Source organism: Rhinoraja longicauda, chromosome 24 (genome assembly GCF_053455715.1).
Source record: "Rhinoraja longicauda isolate Sanriku21f chromosome 24, sRhiLon1.1, whole genome shotgun sequence".
NCBI lineage: Eukaryota > Metazoa > Chordata > Chondrichthyes > Rajiformes > Arhynchobatidae > Rhinoraja > Rhinoraja longicauda.
Window position 1 is genome coordinate 35,207,688 of NC_135976.1, and position 25,735 is coordinate 35,233,422.

Here is a 25,735-nt window from a genome sequence, read left to right on the forward strand (position 1 = left end):
TCAAAGGGTCTACATAGACTCTAGCCAGGCCATTGACAAGATCCTACAGGTAGGCGAGTCCAGACGGGAAACCACACAGGATCCTGGGTGAGTTCATGTTCATAAGTGATAGGAACAGAATTAGGCCATTCGGTCCATCGAGTCTACTCCGCCATTCAATCATGGCTGATCAATCTTTCCCTCTCAACCCCATTCTCCTGCCTTCTCCTATAACCCCTAGCACCCGTACTAATCAAGAATTTGTCAATCTCCGCCTTAAAAATACCCTGGTTAACTAACCAACTAGATGCTAAATTGGCTTGGTGCGACTCAGAGGGTGGTTGTGGAGGGTTGTTGTACAGACTGGAGGCATGGACGAGTGATGTGAAAGAGGGATCTGTGGGTCATTGTGATGAGTTGGCTGTTTTAACGATTTGGATGACAATCTTGTTAATACTGTGAAGATAGACACAAAAAGCTGGAGTAACTCAGCGGGTCAGGCAGCATCTCTGGCGAAAAGGAATAGGTAACGTTTCAGGTCGAGACTGAGTCAGGGGAGAGGGAAACAAGATATAGATGGTGATGTAGAAAGATACAGAAGAAATGAATGAAAGATATGCAAAAAGGTAACGAGGAGCAAGGAAAAGTGGAGCCCACAATGGTCAATTGTTGGCTGTGGGCTAGGCGTTAAGATTTATACAGACAATGAAATTCAATAGGACGACAGTGAAACTAGTACAGAGACTAGGGTGGGAGGAGGGATGGAGAGAGAGAGGGAAAGCAAGGGTTACGTGAAGTTAGAGAAATCAAGCTGCCCATGCGAAATATGAGGTGCTGTTCCTCCAACTTACGTTTAGCCTCACTCTGACAGTGGAGGAGGCTCAGGACAGTAAGGTCAGTGTGGGAATGGGAGGGGGAGTGAAGGTATTTGGAAACCGGGAGATCACGTAAGAGTCAGTTTGCAGATAAACTGAAATTAGTGGCACAGAGGATCCCACTGATGAATTTCGATGAAAAGAGATGAGGGGGGCATTGGTAAAACATACACCGTGAATTGGTTGGGCCACAAGGCCGAGGCTCGGCTGTGCCTCCTGTGTAAATACTCAACTCAACAGCTCTTTGAAGTGAGCCGATCATTTGCAGTAAAAACCTTTATAACCACGGGATGGTTTAGATCAAATGGATGCTCGCCACTCAATTGTAGCAAATGGCTTTGACCAGAGGCCATTAAATGTTGACCCTGCCAGAGTCCCGTACACATGACAATGATAAACCAACACCAATACCCCGCACAGGGACAAATGTAAATTCATCCCAATTCACTCAATGTGACAAAGCACGCAAGATGTTCTACTTTGATGTCATTAACTCCTGCTCCTAAACCAGAAGCCCATTCCAAAGGTTTACCACTCTATTTATTGGTTCCTCTCCTTAACTTTCAAGTTAATAATTACCTGTTGAAGGTGTGAGTTGATGTGTGGTCTCTCCGACCCTTCATTTCCATTAAGGGCTGAAAGCAGAAGGATCCGGAACAGAACCGCTGCACAAAAAATGAAGGGAGGATTCTTTTTAATAGGTAAGTATGTGTTTCTTTTTAATTAAAGCCAATAAATTTATTGAAAACAATATTGTTAATCTTCCAGAGGTACAAGAAATTGCAGATGCTGAAATCTTGAGCAAAAGGCAAAGTGCTGGAGTAAGTGGTTAGGCAGCATCTGTGGAGGGGATGGATAGATGGTACTTTGGATCAGGCCTCTTCTTGAGTCTAAGGTATCGACATAGATTTGACAAGGTTCTGCACATAGGCTAGTCTGGGAGGTGAAATCACACAGTGAAGACAGACACAAAAAGCTGGAGTAACTCAGTGGGACAGGCAGCATCTGTGGAGAGAATGAATGAGTGACGTATCGGGTCGAGAGCCTTCTTCGGACAGTCTCAAACCTAAACGTCACCCATTCAATAGACAATAGACAATAGACAATAGGTGCAGGAGTAGGCCATTCAGCCCTTCGAGCCAGCACCGCCATTCAATGCGATCATGGCTGATCACTCTCAATCAGTACCCCGTTCCTGCCTTCTCCCCATAACCCCCTCACTCCGCTATCCTTAAGAGCTCTATCCAGCTCTCTCTTGAAAGCATCCAACGAACTGGCCTCCACTGCCTTCTGAGGCAGAGAATTCCACACCTTCACCACCCTCTAACTGAAAAAGTTCTTCCTCATCTCCGTTCTAAATGGCCTACCCCTTATTCTTAAACTGTGGCCCCTTGTTCTGGACTCCCCCAACATTGGGAACATGTTATCTGCCTCTAGTATAAGAAAATAACTGCAGATGCTGGTACAAATCGATTTATTCACAAAATGCTGGAGTAACTCAGCAGGTCAGGCAGCATCTCGGGAGAGAAGGAATGGGTGACGTTTCGGGTCGAGACCCTTCTTCAGACTGAAGAAGTCTGAAGAAGGGTCTCGACCCGAAACGTCACCCATTCCTTCTCTCCCGAGATGCTGCCTGACCTGCTGAGTTACTCCAGCATTTTGTGAATAAATGTTATCTGCCTCTAATGTGTCCAATCCCCTAATTATCTTATATGTTTCAATAAGATCCCCCCTCATCCTTCTAAATTCCAGTGTATACAAGCCCAATCGCTCCAGCCTTTCAACATACGACAGTCCCGCCATTCCGGGAATTAACCTAGTGAACCTACGCTGCACGCCCTCCATAGCAAGAATATCCTTCCTCAAATTTGGAGACCAAAACTGCACACAGTACTCCAGGTGCGGTCTCACCAGGGCCCGGTACAACTGTAGAAGGACCTCTCTGCTCCTATACTCAACTCCTCTTGTTACGAAGGCCAACATTCCATTGGCTTTCTTCACTGCCTGCTGTACCTGCATGCTTCCTTTCATTGACTGATGCACTAGGACACCCAAATCTCGTTGAACTCCCCGTCCTCCTAACTTGACACCATTCAGATAATAATCTGCCTTTCTATTCTTACTTCCAAAGTGAATAACCTCACACTTATCTACATTAAACTGCATCTGCCATGTATCCGCCCACTCACACAACCTGTCCAAGTCACCCTGCAGCCTTATTGCATCTTCCTCACAATTCACACTACCCCCCAACTTAGTATCATCTGCAAATTTGCTAATGGTACTTTTAATCCCTTCGTCTAAGTCATTAATGTCATTCCTTCTCTCCAGTGATGAGGATATCCATGAGGAAGGATATTCTTGCTATTGAGGGCGTGCAGCGTAGGTTTACTAGGTTAATTCCTGGAATGGCGGGACTGTCATATGTTGAAAGACTGGAGCGGCTAGGCTTGTATACACTGGAATTTAGAAGGATGAGAGGAGATCTTATCGAAACGTATAAGATTATTAAGGGGTTGGACACGTTAGAGGCAGGAAACATATTCCCAATGTTGGGGGAGTCCAGAACAAGGGGCCACAGTTTAAGAATAAGGGGTAGGCCATTTAGAACTGAGCTGAGGAAAAACATTTTCAGTCAGAGAGTTGTGAAACTGTGGAATTCTCTGCCTCAGAAGGCAGTGGAGGTCAATTCTCTGAATGCATTCAAGAGAGAGCTAGATCGAGCTCTTAAGGATAGCGGAGTCAGGGGGTATGGGGAGAAGGCAGGGACGGGGTACTGATTGAGAATGATCAGCCATGATCACATTGAATGGCGGTGCTGGCTCGAAGGGCCGAATGGCCTCCTCCTGCACCTATTGTCTATTGTCTAATGTGATGCTACCTGCCCTGTTGAGTTTACTCCAGCTTTGTCTATCTTCAGTTTAAACCAGCATCTGCAGTTCCTTCTGACATGTGTACAGGGTGACCTGGTTGACTGGATGCTGGCGCTGTTCAGTCCCGTGGCCGAGCCGCGCCGGCTCGGCCGCGGGGCCTTCCATCGCTCGGTGCGGCGCCGCCGCGGGACACCATTCTGCTTTAGTTAAACATTTTGTTCAAGATGGCCGCGCCGTTGTGTTTGGCTGCCTGCCACTGTATGTTTCTTTTTTTTTTTTTTCCTAATCAGATGTGCAGCACTTTGGTCAACGTGGGTTGTTTTTAAATGTGCTATACAAATAAAATTGACTTGACTTGACTTGACTAAATTGTCTTGTTGCGGTTCAGAGGGAGATAGAGGAGGGTTGCAGCAGACTGGGAGCCTGTGACCAGTGGCGTGTTTCAGGTGCTGCCACCTGTGGCACCTGTTGCAGCAGACTGGGAGCCTGTGACCAGTGGCGTGTTTCAGGTGCTGCCACCTGTGGCACCTGTTGCAGCAGACTGGGAGCCTGTGACCAGTGGCGTGTTTTAGGTGCTGCCACCTGTGGCACCTGTTGCAGCAGACTGGGAGCCTGTGACCAGTGGCGTGTTTCAGGTGCTGCCACCTGTGGCACCTGTTGCAGCAGACTGGGAGCCTGTGACCAGTGGCGTGTTTCAGGTGCTGCCACTGTTCTTTGGTACCTGTATTAACGATTTGAATGAAAATGTTTTTCACAAGGTGAGCAAGTATGCAGATTTCTCCAAAAATGGTGGTAGAGTGGATACTAAAGAGGGCTTAGATTACACTGGGGTTCAGATCAACTGGGGAATTGGGCAAAGGTTGGCAGATGGAATTTAACTTGGTCATGTGCATGGTGTTGCATTTGGTAAGTGAAACAGTGCACAGTAAATGGTCTGGGCCCGGGGTGTAGGCTTCAGGTGAGAGGGGAAAGTTTTGAAGGGAACCTGAGTGGCAACATTTCACACAGAGGGTGGTGGGTATATGGAACGAGCTGTCAGAAGAAGTGGTTGAGGCAGGTACCGTTATAACATTTAAAAGATATTTGGACAGGTACATGAACAGGAAAGGTTGAGAAGCACAGGGGCCAAACGGGGGCAGATGGGCCAGCTTAGGTCATCATGGTGAAGTTTGGCCAAAGGGCCTGTTTCTGTGCGGTCTAACCAGATGACCCTCTGACACTGCAATTTAATTCCGGCATCTAATACTGACCAGATATATGCAGGAAATGGCAGGGAACTTAGAAACATTGATGTACAGAGGGACCTTGTACATAGGGACCTTGTACATAGGGAGTTCATAGCTCCCTGAAAATGGTGACACAAATGGGAAGGATAATGAAATATTTACTTACTGGCGATCAATATCAATGCTATATGTGTGTGTGTTTTTGTATATGAATATGTATATATATAAATGTGTGTATATGTGTGTGTGTGTGTGTGTGTGTGTGTGTGTGTGTGTATGTACATGTATATATGTGTGTGTATATGTATATATGTGTGTGTGTGTATACATATATGTATATATATATGTCTATACATACACATGTGTGGATATATACGTGTGTGTGTGTGTATGTATATGTGTGTGTATATACATATATATGTGTAGTAAAATAACTGCAGACTCTGGTTCTAATCGAAGGTAGACACAAAGTGCTGGAGTAACTCAGAGGGTCAGGCAGCATCTCAGGAGAGAAGGTCGAGACCCTTCTTCAGACTGAAGAAATGTCACCCATTCCTTCTCTCCTGAGATGCTGCCTGACCCGCTGAGTTACTCCAGCATTTTGTGTCTACCTACATATATGTGTGTATATACACACACACACACACACACACACACACACACACACACACACACACACACACACACACAAACATATATACACACATGCATATATGTAAATAAAAACACACACCAACAAGACAAATTCAAGTACAATAGGTGGAGCAAAGGTGAAGCTGAAGAATGCAGCATGCGTGTCTCAGCGTTGATGAATACTAGGTGCAACACAGGTTAAGCCACGACTGGAATAATTTGCTCAATTCCTGTCACTGCACGCGACACAAAACATGGATGAGCACAGAAAAGGTGGAGTAGAGATTCACTAGGATGTCGCCTGGAATGGGTGGTCTTAGCTACAAGGGTTGTTCTCGATTGAGCGTCTGAGGGGAGACCACACACAGGTTTGTAAATGATGAGGGGTGAAGGTAGGGCCGATGGCCACAGTCTTTTTCCAAAGACAGCAGAGTTTAAAACTAGAAGATGTAGGTGAGATGGGGAAATATTAAAGGGGACTCGAGAGGCAACATTTCACAGATAGGGTGGTGGGTATATGGAACGAGCAGCAAGGGGAATGTTGGAGATGGGAACAATCATAGGGCATTAAAAAGTATTTGGAAAGTACAGGGATAGGAAAGGGATATAGAATTCACCCAAAATTTGTGATATGGAATATCATGTGCTTTCTCAGAACTTATTAGTTTAGTTTAGAGATACAACACGAAAACAGGCCCTTCGGCCCACTGAGTCAGCACTGCCCAGTAATCACCCAGCACACTAACACTATCCTACACACACTGGGAACAACTTACAATTTTACCCAAGCTACTCAGCCTACAAACCTGTACGTCTTTGGAGTGTGGGAGGAACTTGGAGCACCCGGAGAAAACCCACACGGTCACAGGGAGAACGTACAAACTCCGTACAGACAGCGCCCGGAGCTGGGATCGAACTCGGGTCTCTGGCGCTGTGAGGCAACAACTCTACCGCAGCGGCACCTGTAACTTATGTTGAAAAGAATAAATCAACACAATACTACAATACCTTTAGTCAGCGTGGTTAGTCAGTCTTCTTTAGTCAGAGGGCAGTGAATCTGTGGAACTCATTGCCACAGAGGGCTGTGGAGGCCAAGTAGGGGATATTTTAAAGGCAAAGATAGCCAAATTCTTGATTAGAACGGGAGTCAAGGGTTATGGGGAGAAGGTAGGAACATGGGATTAGGAGGCAGAGATCAGCCATGATTGAATGGCGGAGTGGACTCGATGGACCGAATGGCCTAATTCTACTCCTGTAACTTGTGAACATGAACCTTTCTCACAATTTAAAGCATGTTGTTGTATTCTGCAGCAAACGATCTTGAATAAACCTGAAGTTTTTCTCTCTTGTTCACGCAGCCGGATTCTTCCTCTTGACGCAGCTGCAACTGGGTAAGTTGTGTTGCAGGTGCAGGGTGATTGGTGCCCTGAGAGGGAAGGGAAAGAACTTTGTTGATGTAAAGCACAACATGCTGGAGGAACTCAGCAGGTCAGGCAGCGTCTGTGGAGGGAATGGACAGGCACCATTTCGGGTCAGGAACCTTCTTCAGACTGATGGAGTCGGGGTGAGGGGGGGGGGGGGGAGGGGAGAAAGCTGCAAGAGAGAGGTGGGGGCGGGACAAAGCCCTGCGAGTGATGGGTGGATACTGGTGAAGGGGGTGGTTGGCAGATGGGTGGAGCAAGTGACAAAGGCTGTAGGTGAACAGGAGACAGATGATGTCAGATAAGGAGAGAGGAGGAGGAGGGGTGAAATGTAAAGCTGGAGGGAGGGATAAGGGTGGAAAGGAATGGGTGAAGGGGGGTCTGAGAGTGGAAATGGGTGTGGGGTGGGCAGGGGGGAGGGGAGGGGGGATTACTTAAAATTGGAGAGTTCAATGCTCATACCAAAGTGCTGGAGTAACTCAGCGGGTCAGGCGGTAACTCTGGAGAACATGTAGAGAAAAAAAGACGCAAGAAGGGACTTGACCTGAAACGTCATCTCTCCATGTTCTCCAGAGATGCTGCCTGGCCTGCTGAGTTACTCCAGCACTTTGTGTGTTTTTCATGTAAGCCAGCATCTGCAGTTGCGAATGTCCCAATGTTCATGTCGTCGTGTGTTTTGTTTCTGAGTTCAGGCACAGCTTACAAACTCTTGTGTTACTTCACCAACTGGGCTCAGCATCGAGCGACCATTGGCAGGTTCGTGCCGGAGAACATCCCGCCCTGCCTCTGCACCCACCTCATCTATGCCTTCGCCATCATCGACAACGCCTACAAGGTCTCCATCAAGGAACCCAACGACGAGGAGCTCTACATCTCATTCAATGGTCTCAAGAAAAAGTGAGTCGTCAAGTATTTCTCAGCTGGATTTCTGGGTTCCTCCTCTTCCTCCCACACACACACTCACTCGCACACATACACACACGCAAACACGCACGCACACACGCACACACACACGCTCACCAAAAACTCAACTGGTCCATCCCGCCCAACCCTGGCGTGCAGCGGTAGAGTTGCTGCCTCACAATGCCGGAGACCCGGGTTCCATCCTGACGACTTTACAGAATTTGTACGTTCTCCCCGTGACCGCATGGATTTTCTCTGGGTGTTCCGTAGTAAGAAACTACACATGATTACAGTCCACTGTCCACAGTGTACAGATGCAGGATTTTGGGAATAATAATGTTTAGTGCAAGATAAAGTCCAGTAAAGTCTGATTAAAGATAGTCCGATGGTCTCCAGTGAGGTAGATGGGAGGTCAGGACCGCTCTCTAGTTGGTGATAGGATGGTTCAGTTGCCTGATAACAGCCGGGAAGAAAATGTCCCTGAATCTGGAGGTGTGCGTTTTTACACTTCTGTACCTCTTGCCTGATGGGAGAGGGGAGAAGAGGGAGTGGCCGGGGTGAAACTGGTCCTTGATTATGTTGCTGGCCTTGCCGAGGCAGCGTGAGGTGTAGATGGTCGATGAATGGGAGGTCCCATGTTGGGACTCGGGTTTGTCCTGGGGTGGGATTTGAACCAAGTGACCCAGAGGCAAGACTGTGGCCCACTGCTCCGACTTAGAAAAGAGTTGCAACAAGCAGATACAACCTTCAGCCCCCTCAGCCTTGTCTAAATAAATGATTAGAAGATTGTTGTTTAAACATTTATCAAATAACAGGAACTGAGTGTCTTGAAGATCTAAACAGAAGTTAATTTGTTGTCTTAAAAGCAATTAGAAACATTGTGTGACTTTGCTGAGAAGAGACAGGAGGAACATGAACTGTAACCTATTTAGTTAAATATTCCCAAAAGGAGATTCTTACTTACAAAGTATAACAGTATAACAGTACGGTAGCGCAGCGGTAGAGTTGCTGCTTTACAGCGAATGCAGCGCCGGAGACACAGGTTCGATCCTGACTACGGGTGCTGCACTGTAAGGAGTTTGTACGTTCTCCCCGTGACCTGCGTGGGTTTTCTCCGAGATCTTCGGTTTCCTCCCACACTCCAAAGACGTACAGGTATGTAGGTTAATTGGCTGGGTAAATGTAAAAATTGTCCCTAGTGGGTGTAGGATAGTGTTAATGTACGGGGATCACTGGGCGGCACGGACTTGGAGGGCCGAAAAGGCCTGTTTCCGGCTGTATATATATGATATGATGATATGATAGTATAACAGTATAACAGTATAACAGTATAACAGTATAACAGTATAACAGTATAACAGTATAACAGAACTTTATTGTCATTCGGTATAAATACCGAACGAAATTTCAGCAGTCACAAGACACAGCAAAAAAGAAAAGAACACAGGACACACGACCCCAACACAAACATCCATCACAGTGACTCCAAACACCCCCTCACTGTGATGGAGGCAACAAAACTTCCACTCTCTTCCCCCCCACACCCACGGACAGGCAGCTCGACCCCAACCGAGGCAACCGACACGCACAGCCCCCGCAAGGGGATGGAAGGCCCCGCGGCCGAGCCGCAACGGGCACTGAAACGTCCCGCGGCCGAGCCGCGCCGGCGATGTTAAGTCCAGCGGCCGAGCCGCGCCGGGCGATGGAAGGCACCACGGCCGCTGCTAAGTGATCTCTGAACAACTACACGATTGGAAGCACTGCATCGTTCAATGGTGCTTTTACGATACGATGGAACTTTATTTATCCCAGGTGGGAAATTGATGTGCAACAATCATAAACACAAGATACACCAAACATGAAACTAAAGTGACGAGTGGAAAGGATTGGGGATGGGCAAAGGTTGGAGTCAGTCTAAACCACGGCAGAAGGGGGTGGAGTTGGACAGTTCGATAGCCACAGGGAAGAAGGATCTCCTGTGGCGTTCGTTCTGTGCTGCATCTTGGTGGGACCAGTCTGTTGCTGAAGGAGCTCCTCAGGTTGACCAGTGGGTCATGGAGGGGGTGAGCTGAATTGTCCAGGTCGCTCCGCAGTTTGAGGAGCATCCTCCCCTCCAAGACCCCCTCCCCTCCAAGACCACTTCTGATCCATGGTCACCTTCAGTTCCATTATCAATACCCCTTGTGATCATAAGATCATGTGATAGGAGCAGAATTAGGCCATTCTGCCCATCACGTCTACTCCGCCATTCAATCACGGCTGATCTATCTCTCCCTCCTAACCCCATTCTCCTGCCTTCTCCCCATGACCCCTGACACCCACACTGATCAAGAATCTATCAATAATCAAGAACTAACCAATCTCCTACTGGCTGTGAGATCAAACCAGTTAAGGATCAATTTCATTTGTTGACCTCAGCACAGATGTGATCTCACTAAGATGAGGAAAATGAGAGAAGTTACAAGAATGTGTCTGGGACTGGAGATTGTTAGCTGTTTTTAGTCTGTAAAGGCCAGTAGTGTTGATCCCTCCGTGCTCAGGAGTGGGCCTGAGCTACCATCTGCCTCATTGGAGGCCCCTCCCTAATTACCTGTGTGAAGGTCAGGGCTCAGCTACCATCGTTTTGTTTAGTTTGCAGATAGAGCGTGGAAACAGGCCCATTGGCCCATCGGCCCGCACACTACCACGATCGTACGCACACTAGGGACAATTTTACCAAAGCCAATTAATCTACAAACCTGCATATCTTTGTGATTTGGGAGGAAACCGGAGCACAGGGAGAACATGCAAACTCCACACAGACAGCACCCGAGGTCAGGGTCGAACCCGGGTCTCTGACGCTGTGAGGCAGCGGCTCTACCCACTGCGCCAACATGCCGCCTCGTGTAGCCACAGGGTTGGGCAGGATGGACCAGTTGAGTTTTTGGTGAATGGTGACCCCTGGAATATTGATGTTGGGGGGACTTGGTAATGAGGAGGAATAGACGAGGCTTGTTCAAGTTACAACAGGCGAGGCCACGAGAGAGACGGAGATCCACAAAGCCAGGCCCCCATGGTGGCAGCAAGTCCCAGACTCACCAACCAAAGCCAGGGCCTGCTCCCCCCACCCCCCCATAAAAGCCAGCTCATGCTCCCCCCAATAAAAGCCAGGGTATGCTACTCCCAGCCACCCCCCCACCCAAAGCCAGGGCCTTCTCTCCCTCCACCCCCCCATTCTGAAGTCACCGTCAGATCCCTGGGCCCGTTGACATTGGGCGAGATGTTGTTGGCATCACTCCACACTCAACCCAATCACATTCCAGTGCTCATCCTTCTGACAACTTTCCTTTTGACTCTTTCCATCCAGTGTCTGTCATTTAAACACTTAACATTATGTTAATTAATATCATTGCTATTAACCTGCATCATTAGTTAATCTAATTACCTACATCACTAATCCATTTACTAACTCCACCATTAACTTACATTACCAGTCTATTTACTAACATCACTATTTACCTGCATTACTAATCCATTTACTCACTCTACTACCATTTACTTACGTTACTAGTTCAATTACTAACTCTACTACTATTTACCTACATTACTAGTATATTTACTAACTCCACTTCTCTACTTTACGATTATCGAAGAGGTAAAATGGAAAGAGAGCCATGTAACGGGCTGAGGAACATTGCGCTGGTGTGTGGGGTTGCAGGGATTCAATGAGTGCAAGGTCGGAGGCAGGAATGTTGGCCACACCATCAGGCTTCAGCTTGGAATCGTGGACTTCCAGCCACTAGAGAGAGCTGGCAGTCCACTGATGAAGATTCACAAAGCACGATCCAGGCAGAGTGAGGCCCATGTACCCAGATACCCGCGCAAGTCTTTCATGACAAAGAATTGTAGTTTAGTTTAGAGATACAGCTCGGAAGCAGGCCCTTCGGCCCACCGAGTCCGCGCCGACCAGCGATCCCCGCACACTAACACTAGGGACAATTATACATTTATAACAAGCCAATGAATCTACAAACCTCTAAATCTTTGGAGTGTGGGAGGAAACCGAAAATCTCGGAGAAAACCCACAGGTCACGGGGAAAACGTACAAACTCCATACAGAAAGCACCCGTAGTCAGGATCGAACCCGGGTCTCTGGCGCTGTGAGGCAGCAGCTCTACCCGCTGCACCACCGTGCCACACAGGTCTCGAGGGGCCTGAGCGACAGGGAGAGGAAGGGCAGGATTGGACTTTATTCCTTAGTGTGCAGGAAGATGAAGGATGATCTTATAAAATCATAAGGGGAATTTATAGGGTAAATGAGAGTCTTTTACCCAGAGTTGGGGAATCAAGAACCAGAGGACACACGTTTAAGGTGAGAGGGGAAAGATTTAATAGGAAACCTGAGGGGCAACTTTGGTACTCAGAGGGTGGTGGGTGTGAGGAACGAGCTGCCGGAGGAGGTAGTTGAGGCAGGGACTAGAGCAGCATTTAAAGACATTTGGACAGGGATGTAAATAGAAAAGGTTTAAGAGGATATTGGCCAAACACAGATAGATGGGTCTAGTGTAGATGGAGGAATGGTCAGCATGGGCAAGTTGGGCTGAAGGGCTTGTTTCCGTGATGGATGACTATAAGACCACTGCAGAATAAGTTTGATTCCAGGGTTGGACATTTGGTTTATGTTGGTCACTAAAATGAGATATTAATCATGATAAATGTTGTTTATACTGACAGGAATCCGAGTTTAAGGACGCTCCTGGCTATTGGAGGATTTAATCCAGAAAGGTAACGTCTCCTCCAACCTCATCTACTGTATCCGCTGTTCCAGGTGTGGACTCCTGTACATCGGCGAGACCAAGCGCAGGCTCGGCAATCGTTTCGCTGAACACCTCCGCTCAGTCCACCTAAACCAACCTGATCTCCCGGTGGCTCAGCACTTCAACTCCCCCTCCCATTCCCAATCTGACCTTTCTGTCCTGGGCCTCCTCCATTGTCATAGTGAGGCCCAACGCAAATTGGAGGAACAGCACCTCATATTTCACTTGGGCAGCTGACACCCCAGCGGTATGAACATTGACTTCTCCAACTTCAGATAGCCCTTGCTTTCCCTCTCTCTCCATCCCTCCCCCTTCCCAGTTCTCCCACCAGTCTTAATGTCTCTGACTACATTCTATCTCTGTCCCACCCACTCCCCTGACATCAGTCTGAAGAAGGGTCTCGACCCGAAACGTCACCCATTCCTTCTCTCCAGAGATGCTGCCTGACCCGCTGAGTTACTCCAGCATTTTGTGTCTGTCTTTGATTTAAACCGGCATCTGCAGTTCCTAACTACACGAGGGTGTGTGTGTGCGTGTGCGTGTGTGTGTGCGTGTGCGTGCGCCAGTCTGTAGCTTGTGGTGCTTTGGGTCAAGTAGTGGTGTCCACCACCAAATGACACAACATGGGGATGGGAGGGGAGGGGAGGGGACAGGGAGGGGAGGGTGGAGAACATGCACAAAGGGTGTTTCTGACACTGGGGAGACCTCCTGCGAGACTCGCTGGTTGTTCAACTACGGAGGGGCAGAGGGTGGAGATGGAGCAGCATAATTTAGGTTCGTTTTAGAGATACAGCATAAAATCAGGCCCTTCGGCCCACAAAGCTCATGCTGACCATCAATCTCCGGTTCATACTAGTTCCACGTTATCCCACTGTCTCATCCACTCCCTACACTCCAGGGGGCAATGTACAGAGGGGCCAATTAACCCACAAACCCGCACGTCTTTGGGATGTGGGAGGAAACCGGAGCCCCGGAGGAAACCCACGCGGTCATAGGGAGAACGTGCAAACTCCACACAGACAGCGCCTGAGGTCAGGATTGAACCCTGGCGCCGTGAGGCAGTCTCTGGCACCGTGAGGCAGCAGTTCTACCCGCTGCACCACCGTGGTCAAGTTTAATTTCAGAGATGGTCTGGTGAATGGACGTGTACGTTCTTTTAATCCTCAACAAATTAAATGTTCATTGATTTTGTGAAATGGGGCGGCACGGTGGGGCAGCGGGTAGAGCTGCTGCCTCACAGCACCAGGGACCCAGGTCCAATCCTAACCTCAGATGCTGTCTGTGTGGAGTTTACACGTTCTCCCTGTGACCGCGTGGGTTTCCTCCAGGTGCTCTGGTCTCCTCCCACATCCCAAAGATATGCGGGTTTGTGGGTTAATCGGCCCCTCTGTAAATTGCCCCCTAGTGTGCAGGGAGTGGATGGGACAGTGGGATAACACAGAACCAGTGTGAACGGGCAGTCGATGGTCGTTGTGGACTCGTGGGGCCAAAGGGCTTGTTTCTATGATGTTTCTTTCAATCAATTAATTCAGATTGAGAGTTTACATTGCAATTAGTTTCGCTGAATGATTCCTACACATGGAAATGTCCAGCACTGGAGGTCACAATGACCTCTAGAAAGGATTAAATGTTCTTGTTCTCTGCACATCAACACACAAACACGCTGCCAACACGTTAAACTTCCAGGATCTCCTACCCCTATAGAGGAGTGAACATTACATCAAACAGCAACATTCTCCCAAAAGAAGATGAGAAAACATTTCTTCACACAGAGAGTGGTGAGTCTGTGGAATTCTCTGCCACAGAAGGTAGTTGAGGCCAGTTCATTGGCTATATTTAAGAGGATGTTATATTTAAAAGATGTGGCCCTTTTTGCTAAAGGGATCAGGGGGTATGGAGAGAAGGCAGGTACGGGATACTGAGTTGGATGATCAGCCATGATCATATTGAATGGCGGTGCAGGCTCGAAGGGCCGAATGGCCTACTCCTGCACCTATTTTCTATGTTTCTAAAAGGAGCACGAAAACATTTCACAGCACAGTTGGGTCTAATTGTTATTAGCACAGGAACAGGCCCCTCGGCCCACAATGTCCTTGTAGAAATTATGGCAAGTTCAACTAATCCCCTCTACCTGCATGTGATCCATAACCCTCCATTCCCTGCCCGGCTAAAAGCCTCTTAAATGCCACGATCCTATCTGCCACCACCACCACCCCAGGCACCCAGCGCCCTCAGTGGAAAAATAGAGTTGGACAAATTGGTCTTTAGTCATCTCGCAGTGTTGACAAAGGGGTGGAGGACATGGTCTCCAGTGGTAGCTGGTGGCACTTGTTCACCAATGTCCAGCTACAGTTCCAAACCTCATCCCACCCTTGGTCCAACTTGGACAACCATAGAGATGAAAGTGACTGCCTTTGACATCAGTTTTTATTTGACCAAGTTTGGGTTTAGGTTTATTATTATCACGTGTACAGCAAAAAGCTTTGTTCTGCATGTTGTCCAAAACAGATCGGATATACCGAACATAAATACAATTAAGGACGGCACGGTGGCGCAGCGGTAGAGTTGCTGCCTCACAGCGCCAGAGACCCGGGTTCCATCCTGACCTCGGGTGCTGTCTGTACGGAGTTTGTACGTTCTCCTTCTATGTTTTTGGGATGTGGGAGGAAACCGGAGCACCCGGAGGAAACCCACTCGGTCACAGGGAGAACGTGCAAACTCCGTGCAGACAGCACCCGAGGTCAGGATTGAACCCTGGTCTCTGAAGCTGTGAGGCGGCAGCAGTACTACCTGCTGTGCCACCGTGCCGCCCCATAGTGTAACATCCCACATGTAAACTAGCAAGGGCACACGAACAACATGGAGTTGTAGTGAAGCACAGAGGTCAGGCATGGCTGCCCGCTCCATCTCAGGGTTGGGATGGGCCTCATGCATCTCCTCGGTCCTGGATGTGGAAGGTTAGCGGAGACTGTTTGAGGAGGGTAACCATCCCGTTCCCTCCCCCACGCTGGGCAGGTTGATCAGCACCGCAGCCAGCAAGGAGAACCGTGCCACCTTCATCAACTCCGCCATCAGGTTCCTCAGGAAGCACGACTTCGACGGCCTCGACCTGGTCTGAGAATATCCCGGCGCCAAAGAAAATTCTTTTGAAGATAAAAAACGGTACACACTTCTACTAAAGGTGGGTGGAAACATGTTCCATTTCTCCCTCTCCTTTCTCGTGCCAAAGATCCGGTCTGGTCTTGGGTCCTTGGGCCAAGGTCACGGTCAGTGGACTAAATTATCAGGAAACCTTCCACAGGAACCAACAAATATGTTAAACGCAGCATCGTGCCCAACACACACACACACGCACACACATGTAGAGACATGCACACACATGTACATAGATATGCATACACACAAACACGTACATAGATATGTATAGACACAGACACATACAGAAACATGCAGACACACAGACCTACATACACATTCTGAAGAAGGGTCTCGACCCGAAACGTCACCCATTCCTTCTCTCCAGAGATGCTGCCTGACCTGCTGAGTTACTCCAGCATTTTGTGAAATAAATACCTTCGATTTGTACCAGCATCTGCAGTTATTTTCTTACATACACACATACATAGACACACACAGATACACAAACATGTACATAGATATGCACACACAAGCACATGTACACAGATACGCACATGTCAAACACACACATACACTAGTTTAGTTTAGAGATACAGTGCAGAAACAGGGCCTTTGGTCCACCGGGTCCACGCCGACCAGCGATCCCCGCACACTGACACGATCTAGGGTCAATTTATCACTTTTACTGAAGCCTACAAACCTGTACATCTTTGGAGTGCGGGAGGAACCTGGAGCACCCAAAGAAAACCCACGCAGGTCACAGGGAGAAGGTGCAAACTCCACACAGACAGTACCTGAGGTCAGGATTGAACCCGGGTCTCTGGCGCTGTGAGGCAGAATCTCTCCCACTGCGCACGGGCTGCCCAATCTATGTCCATAATTTGTCTGAAAGGGCCTAATGTCACATTCCCAAGTTTGCAGATGCGACTACAGTCGATGGGAAAGTGTGGGAGGATGGGAAAAGGCAATGGAGGAGCACAGATAACACATTAGAGATCTATTATCTCCAGAACTCAGCCAGGCAGTGTTGTGTTCTCTGCCACAGAAGGCAGTGGAGGACAATTCACTGGATGTTTTCAAGAGAGAATTAGATTGAGCTCTTAGGGCGAACGGAATCAAGGGGTACGGGGAGAAAGCAGGAACTTTCTGGGTACTGATTCTGGATGATCAGCCATGATGATATTGAATGGCGGTGCTGGCTCGAAGGGCTGAATGGCCTTTTCCTGCACCTATTTTCTATGTTTCTATTATTCCACACCAAAAGCTGGTTTCTTTTCCAGGAACTGAGACAAGCCATGCAAGAGGAAACAAAACTGAGTGGGAAACGCCGGCTCCTATTTTCAGCTGCTTTCCCAGCGAGTAAAGATAAATTTGATGTTGGCTTCGATATGATTAAAGTTGGACAGTGAGTATTATTTCTTCAACAGCAGAATTTTTGGGTTGCGGTTTGTACGGTGGGATATCACAGGAAAGTTTGGTGGTGTGAACAAGTACATCGCCCCTAGGTCACGGTATCTCAATCTAGGGTCGCCAACTGTCCCGTATTAGCCGGGACATCCTGTATTTTGGGCTAAATTAGCTTGTCCCATACGGGACCACCCTTGTCCCGTATTAGTAGGGTTGCCATCTTCCTCACCCCCGAATAAGGGACAAAGGGTGACGTCACCGCCCCGCGCCCCCCACGTGACCTCACTCAGCCAGCGGCCACGTGCTCCCGCTCCACCAATGGCGGCCGCCCGGGCCGGGAGCACGTGGCCGCTGGCTGGGTGAGGTCACGTGGGGGCGCGGGCGGCGACGTCACCTTCTCCCATATTTGGGGGTGAGGAAGTTGGCCAACCCTGTCTCAATCTCACTTCAGCTTCTGACCAGAGAAACATGACCACAAGTTCAGAAACTTTCCACTTCATTGAGAAACTTTAGTGTGGAGGACAGTTTCACCTCCAATACTGAGAAAAAGAGAAGGGTCTCAACCCGAAACGTCGCCCATTCCTTCTCTCCTGACATGCTGCCTGACCTGTTGAGTTACTCCAGCATTTTGTCAATAAATACCTTTGATTTATAACCAGCATCTGCAGTTATTTTCTTACATAAATATAGTAAATTCATCGGATCTGGGGTGTAGGTGATGCACCCTTATAAACAATTCTGCTTTAACAATACCCTGAAATATCTCCAGTCCGGGGAGCGGGCAGGGAAGTGGACACAAGCTATTGTTAGTATAGTAAGACCTGAGTAATCTCCTGGACAAGTTTCGATCGCCTAGCTTGGGGCCGGAGAGGAATTTCCCAGATTTTTTTCCCAAATTGGCCTGTGTTTTTGTCCGGTTTTTCGCCTCTCCCAGGAGATCACACGGTTCTTTTGGGTGGGAAGAAGGGCGATAGTGGGAAGGGGGTTGGGGTAGGATCAGCCATGATCGTATTGAATGGCAGAGCGGGCTCGAGGGGCCGGTTAGCCTACTCCTGCTCCTATTTCCTTGTGTTCTTGTGTTCCGGCACCTCTCCTGTATTTAAGGACGACTTGTAAATTTCAACCAGGGCTCCCGCAAGTTCCTCTCTAGTTTCCCGCAGTGTCCTCAGACGTATCTGATCAGGACTTCTCAACATAACTCCTGACATCCGTACTAATCAAGAATCTACCAATCTCTGCCTTTAAAATATCCATGGACTTGGCCTCCACAGCCTTCTGTGGCAATGAGTTTCACAGATTCACCGCCCGTATTCCAGTGGAGGTGGCACTTCGTATGCCTTTCTCTGGCTGTGGAGAGTGTTGAGTGGTGTACACCTCCTGGGGATGAAGTATTTGTGGGGTTTTTTAAAAAAGTGTTGCCGATTTCTAGACCTGCTGTTATTTCCACAGGTATGTGGACTTCCTCAACGTGATGGCGTACGATTTCCATGGCGCATGGAACGCATTCACGGGCCACCGGAGTTTACCCACACAGCTTGAATCATCTTTCTTCAACATGGTGCGTTTGCCACAAGTTGGGACTAGTTTGGTTTCGTTTATTGTCTTCACCAGTTATAGGAGTTAGCCCATTCGGCCCATCGAGTCCCCTCCGCCATTCAATCACGGCTGATCTCGCCCTCCTAATCCCATTTTCCTGCCTTCTTCCCATAACCCTTGACACTCGTTCTAATCAAGAATTTGTCTATCATGACCCAAACTATCACCTGTCCATTGTCTTCACCAATGCTGTCTACTGAAACTAACCAGAAAGTTTTCCAACCTCTCCCAGTAGCTGAAACCCTCTAATCCAGGCAGCATCCTGGTAAACCTCCTCTGCACCCTCTGCAAGTAGCTGAAACCCTCTAATCCAGGCAGCATCCTGGTAAACCTCCTCTGCAGCCTCTCCAAAGCCTCCACATCCTTGAATGTAATGGGGCGGCCAGAACTGCACTCAATATTCCAAATGCAACCCAGCCAAAGTCTGAAGTCAGAATTGAGTTTAAAAAGTTTTAGAGTTACAGAAATATAAAAAAGGCTCCATGCAAGACATTTTTGACAGAGAACAGGTGCCTTAATTTTAACAAAAAATTCACTGCCTGTGTGATCCAAAATACAACGCAGAGCGATACAACGCTGACTGACACAGGCCCTTCGGCCCAACTTGCCCGCACCGGCCAACATGTCCCAGCTACACTAGTCCCACCTGCCTGTGTTTGGTCCATATCCCTCCAAACTTGTCCTATCCATGTATCTAACTGTTTTTTAAACATTGGGATAGTCCCAGCCTCAACTACCTCCTCTGGCAGCTCGTTCCATAGACCCACCACCCTTTGTGTGAAAAAGTTACCCCTCAGATTCCTATTAAACCTTTTCCCCTTCACCCCGTGTCCTCTGGTCCTCGATTCCCCTACTCTGGGCAAGAGACTGTGCATCTACCCGATCTATTCCTCTCATGATTTTGTACACCTCTAAGATCACCCCTCATCCTCCTGCGCTCCAAGGAACAGGGACCCAGCCTGCTCAACCTCTCCCTGTAGCTCAGGCCCTCTAGTCCTGGCAACGTCCTCGGAAAATCTTCTCTGAACCTTTTCAATAGACAATAGGTGCAGGAGGAGGCCATTTGGCCCTTCGAGCCAGCACCGCCTTGACAATATCTCTCCTATAACATGGTGCCCAGAACTGAACACAATACTCTAAATGCAGTCTTACCAACGTCTCCTACAAACGTGACTCGTCCTTCTGCTCGTTCCCACTGCAGGACGCGGCGGCTAAATTCTGGAGAGACAACGGATTGCCATCGCACAAGATGATCATTGGATTCCCAACGTACGGACGGACGTTCTCACTCAAATCCAACAACCAGAGCCTGGGGATCCCTCTAGCGGGTCCTGGTCCACCAGGCAACAGCTCCAGGGACCCGGGATACTGGGCGTACTACGAGGTGAGCTCAATGGCTTCAATGGCTTCTTCATTATCTCCTGCACCAAGGGACAGTGAAATACTCTCTTGTGTACAGCTCAGAAAGACCAGCACCATGAACAACCACCATTTTAGTACAGCCCAGTAAGTCCATGTGCAAGGGGCACTATTTTGGTTACAATCCCACCTACAGTTGGCCAAAGGCCCTTTGCTCTCCATTCCCATTGTCCCGTGAACCTTCTTCCCTCTCCTCGCCCAGCCCTCTCCTTGCCCGGCCCTCTCCTCGCCCGGCCCTCTTCAGCGCTTGTTCCCCTAGGGGGGGGCACATCCCATAGCCCACCTTGAGGGTGCAGAAGATGAGACCCCCCTCCAGTTCTTCCTGTCAGGCCCTTTGTTCAGCGTGTGCCGTGTCTCCCTCCAGGGTCTCTCCTTGGGTGAGTTCCTGACTCTGTACTGTCCACCATGATAGGATATTGGAGCATTGCTATCCCTGGGTCAGTGATCTCCAGAGGGAGATCAAATGCTCCCGGGACTTTACAATAATAATTAACTGCAGTCAAATCACCCGCGTCATTTTGAACCAAGTCTTAGTGTCGAGACACATGAGGAACCGGGGGGATGGGGTGTGGGGGTGAGATGATCAAAGGGACAGCAGGGGCCAGGTGTGTCGCTTTGCTTAACATTGATACTAACAGAAAAGGAAATTATTGATGCACTGAATGGATGCCTGGGATGTTAAGAGTCGCAGAACGATACGGCACGGAAATAGGCCATTCGGCCCAATTTGTCCCTCCAAAGATGCTACCTTCTGAAACAAGCCAGAAGTGAAACTAGGCAGCGTTCTAGTACACCTCCTCTGCAACCTCTCCCTGTAGCTGGACCTCTCTACTCCAGGCAGCATTCTGGTAAACCACCTCTACCCTCTCTCCAAAGCTTCCATACCCTTCCTGTAACGGGGCGACCAGAACTACACACAATACTCCAAATGTGGCCCGACCAAAATCCTATGGTCTGAGATCAGTTACGAGTTCCTCCAGCATTTTGGGTTTTGCTCAAGTCCGACATACAGTTGATCTTCTTTGACGGGTGGCACAACAGTAGCGCTGCTGCCTCACAATGCCAGTTCCATCTGGACCTGGGTTCCATCTTGACCATGGCTGCTGTCTGTGCGGTGTTTGTACGCTCTCCGTGTGGGTTTCCTCCGGGTGCTCCGGTTTCCTCCCACATCCCAGACGTGCGGGTTTGTAGGTTAATTAGCCCTCTGTAAATTGCTCCTAGTGTCGTGATCGCTGGTGGGTGTGAACTCAATGGCCAATTTACACGGTGTATCTCGAAACTCTAAACACTTCTAAACCTACACATTAATTTCAGCGATCCGTGACAAGGACCGCCAGATCTCTCTGGACACCAAGTCCTCATCACCTCTCATCATCAAAATACACCCACTGGATGTAATCATATGACAATGTCCAAATCTTTTCATTGGCAGATCTGCGACTTTTTGAAAGAAGTTAAAATGGAAACGATTAAAGAGCACAAATCCACAAGGACATCCAAGGAGAAGCTCTGGCTTGGATACGATGACATAGACAGTTATGAAATCAAAGTACGGTTTGTGGTTCCGAGACACTTCAATTGAGTTAAGTCGTAGAAAACCCTGAGATATTTGCAAACGTTCATAAATTATAGGAGCAGAATTAGGCCATTCGGCCCATTGCATCTACTCCCCCCCTTCAATCATGGCTGATCCATGTTTCCCTCTCAATCCCATCCTCTTGCCTTCTCCCTATAACTCTCGCACCCTTACTATTCAAGAATTTGTCAATCTCCGCCCTAAAAATACCCACTGATTTGGCCTCCACGGCCGTCTGTGGCAATGAATTTCACATTGCTGCAGAGAAGTTCAAAGTCGGAATGTGTTGAATTGTCCTGACATATGGGAGGTGCTGCAGGGATGCAGGGCTGCTTGGTTTGTGCAGGATTTGTGCTGTGCTTTTATAAATAAAAGATGTTGGTCCACATCTCATTCCTTGGAGCCTATCCCGGATCATCGGCCTATAAGTTGCCTGAACTGTTTTAGGGGCTGTCTGATTTGGAACTGTACTCTTTGTCCCGCACAGCAGTAGAGCTGCTGCCATACAGCGCTAGAGACCCAGGCTCGATCCTGGCCATGGGCGCTGTCCTAGAGGTTGCACGTTCTCCCCAAGACCAAGGGGGGTTTTACCGGGTGCTCCAGTTTCCTCCCACATCCCAAAGACGTACAGGTTCGTAGGTTAATTGGCCTCTGTAAATTGGCCCTCGTGTGCAGGGAGTGGATGAGAAAGTGGGATAACAGGAAACTAGTGTGAACGGGTGATCAAGGGTCGACTTGGCAGGGCGAAGGGCCTGTTTCCATGCTGCATCTCTAAACTAAACTACTTCCATGTCCTTCGGTGTCAAAGATCTAGACGTCACTTGGAGACACAAGAGACTGCAATATTGACTGGGTGATCGATGGTCGGCATGGATTCGGTGGGCCGAAGGGCCTGCCTTCAAGATGTATCTCTAAACTAAAAGGTGCTAAAGAAATGCAAGTTATTGTTAAATCAGACATGTGCCATCCATTACCAACACCCAGGTTACATGAATGTAATCGATTTATTGCCCCAGTCAGTGGACCTGACACCTTACACACAAATATATCATTCGAGTAAACAATGATGGTTGGCTATGTGTAACAAAATACTGAAACGTTACATCTGTGATTGTTCTCTTAGAATAAAGGAGAGGCTATTGAAAACTGAGGTGAGAAGGAACTTTTTCACCCAGAGTTGTGAATTTGTGGAATTCTCTGCCACAGAGGGCAGTGGAGGCCAATTCACTGGATGAATTTAAAAGAATTAGATAGAGCTCTAGGGGCTAGTGGAATCAAGGGATATGAGGAGAAGGCAGGCACGGGTTACTGATTGTGGACGATCAGCCACGATCACAATGAATGGCGGTGCTGGCTCAAAGGGCAGAATGGCCTCCTCCTGCACCTATTTTCTATGTTTCTATTCTATGGGGAGGAAGCACGAACAGGGTACTGATTTAGGATGATCAGCCATGATCATATTGAATGGCGATGCTGGCGCAAAGGGCCGAATGGCCTCCTCCTGCACCTACTTTCTATGTTATTGATAAATGTGTCTCACTAATTTATGATTGTAGGTGCAATGGATAAAAAGCAACAATTTTGGAGGGGCTTTTGTGTGGACGGTGGACCTGGATGATCTAAACAATCACTGCAAGCAGGGTGTACTGCCCCTGACCAACAGGCTACGTAGGCTGCTCGAGATCAATCCAGGTGCAACATTTATCATCATCTCAGATCCAAGGCCAACCGGGGTGGGAGGAGGGTCGGGAGGTGAAGGAAAGAAAACTGCAGACGCTGGTTTAAATCGAAGGTAGACACAAAATGCCAGAGTAACTCAGCGGGTCAGGCAGCATCTATGGAGAGAAGGAATGGGCGACGTTTCGGGTCGAGACCCTTCTTCAGACTGATGGAGTGCCCGGCCCATCCCCTGACATCAGTCTGAAGAAGGGTCTCGGCCCGAAACGTCGCCCATTCCTTCTCTCCAGAGATGCTGCCTGACCCGCTGAGTTACTCCAGCATTGTGTGTCTCCCTCTGGGTTGGGAGGTGATTTGTTTCTTAAATTTTACTTACAAACCCGTGTTTATAGGATATGATGATATACTAATTAATTTTGAAACTTGCAACAATTCTCTTTGGTTTAAAATATATTTGCTAAACATAAGGCGTTGAGGAGGCACCATGCATGGGTGTAGCATTATAATCCTTTACCATCGAAACAGGAGCAGTGCTTGGCAGCTGCAAGTTCAGGCAGCAGGATCCAAATTGTGTGGCACAGCTGCAGAGTTGTTGCCTTACAGCGCCAGAGACCCACGTTCGATCCTAACCTCGGTTGCTGTCTCTACAGAACTGTGTGGGTTTTCTCCGGATGCTCCAGTTTCCTCCCACATCCCAAAGACGTACAGGTTTGGAGGTTAATTGGCTTTGGTAAATATTGTAAATTGTCCCTCGTGTGTGTGTGTGTGTGTAGGATATTAATGTGCAGGGTGATCGCTGGTCGGCACGGACTCAGTGGGCCGAAGGGCCTGTTTCGCACTGTAGCCCTAAACTAAACATGATTTATGGAAGGTAGATCAGGTAAGCTTTGAATGAAATGTCACTTTATATGGGGAGATGAGAACTATATCTGTACCTCAGTACAAGTGACAATAATAAACATAAACCAAACGTCTTCCTTGGCTGGAGCTCGAGGTGACAAGCTAAGGTCAGCATTGTTCAGATGAGAGCTTTTCACTGCTCCTCTGCACACGTGACAATAAACTAAACTGTACATAATGTACATGAGGATTGATAATGAGCAATAAAAACACAGGGACTGCCAGAAATACTCAGTGGTGTGTGATGACAATAAGCAATTATAGAATGCTGTACCAGCAATATAACTGTTCTATAAAGTTGCATTCCATAAAGTGACATTCTGTGCAAAACCTCTGATGTCTCCTCTATAAGTTGCCTACCATCAAGTCATAAAACACTGGTTTGTAAGTTAACTTATAAACTGTGAGTGCAGGATATCTGAAATAAAATCAACAGCAGGTCAGGTAGCGTCTGTTGAAGATAACGCTTCAGGTCGAAGATGTTTCCTCACAACCAGGACATACAGAAACGAACTTCAGTGGACGGATACAGGATAAATGGAATAATGTTTAGTGCAAGGTAAAGTCCAGTAAAGCCCCCGATTAAAGATAATCTGAGGGTCTCCCATGAGATAGATGGAGGACACAAAAAGTTGGAGTAACTCAGCTGGTCTGGCAGCATCTATGGAGAAAAGAAATAGGTGAGGTTTCGGGTCGAGGCCCTTCTTCTGACTAAGGTGAAACAAGAGAATTGAAGTGAGAGATAGATGGGAGGTCAGGATGTTCTTTAATTGGTAAGAGGATGGTTCAGTTGCCTGATAACAGCTGGGAAGAAACTGTCCCTGAATCAGTAATAATACATATTTTGTCTTGCAGGCTGTGAAAAGCCATATATACCCCCAACCCTGATGCCAACATCACCCCCAACCGAACACCTTCGAAACACTAACCTCAGTGATGACAGCAAGGAGCTTTCCATTATCAACGCTGGGATTGATGCTGGGTGGTGCACTAATAAAGAACTAGGGGTTTACGTTGACCCAACAGATGGAAACAAGTTTTACCGCTGTGCCAAGACGGCCATTCACATAAGATGCCCTGAGAAAATGGTCTTTGGCGAGGAGTGCAAATGTTGTACATGGCCTCAATTTAAGGACGTTAGGCAATCAGACTGGTGCAGCACTAAACCCGATGGTTTTTACAGTGACCGACACAACAAATCGAAGTTCTACATATGCGCCAGGCACCAAACCTTCTGGAGAGATTGCCCGACCGGCCTAGTGTTCTACGATGCCTGCAAATGCTGTAACTGGCCAATGCACAAGATTGTAGGTTAA

At 48.2% G+C, this 25,735-nt stretch overlaps 1 pseudogene; it reads left to right on the forward strand.

The window, feature by feature from the left end:
- The first annotated feature begins 989 nt into the window (after positions 1 to 989).
- Positions 990 to 25,735, forward strand: LOC144605250 (chitotriosidase-1-like; annotated as a pseudogene).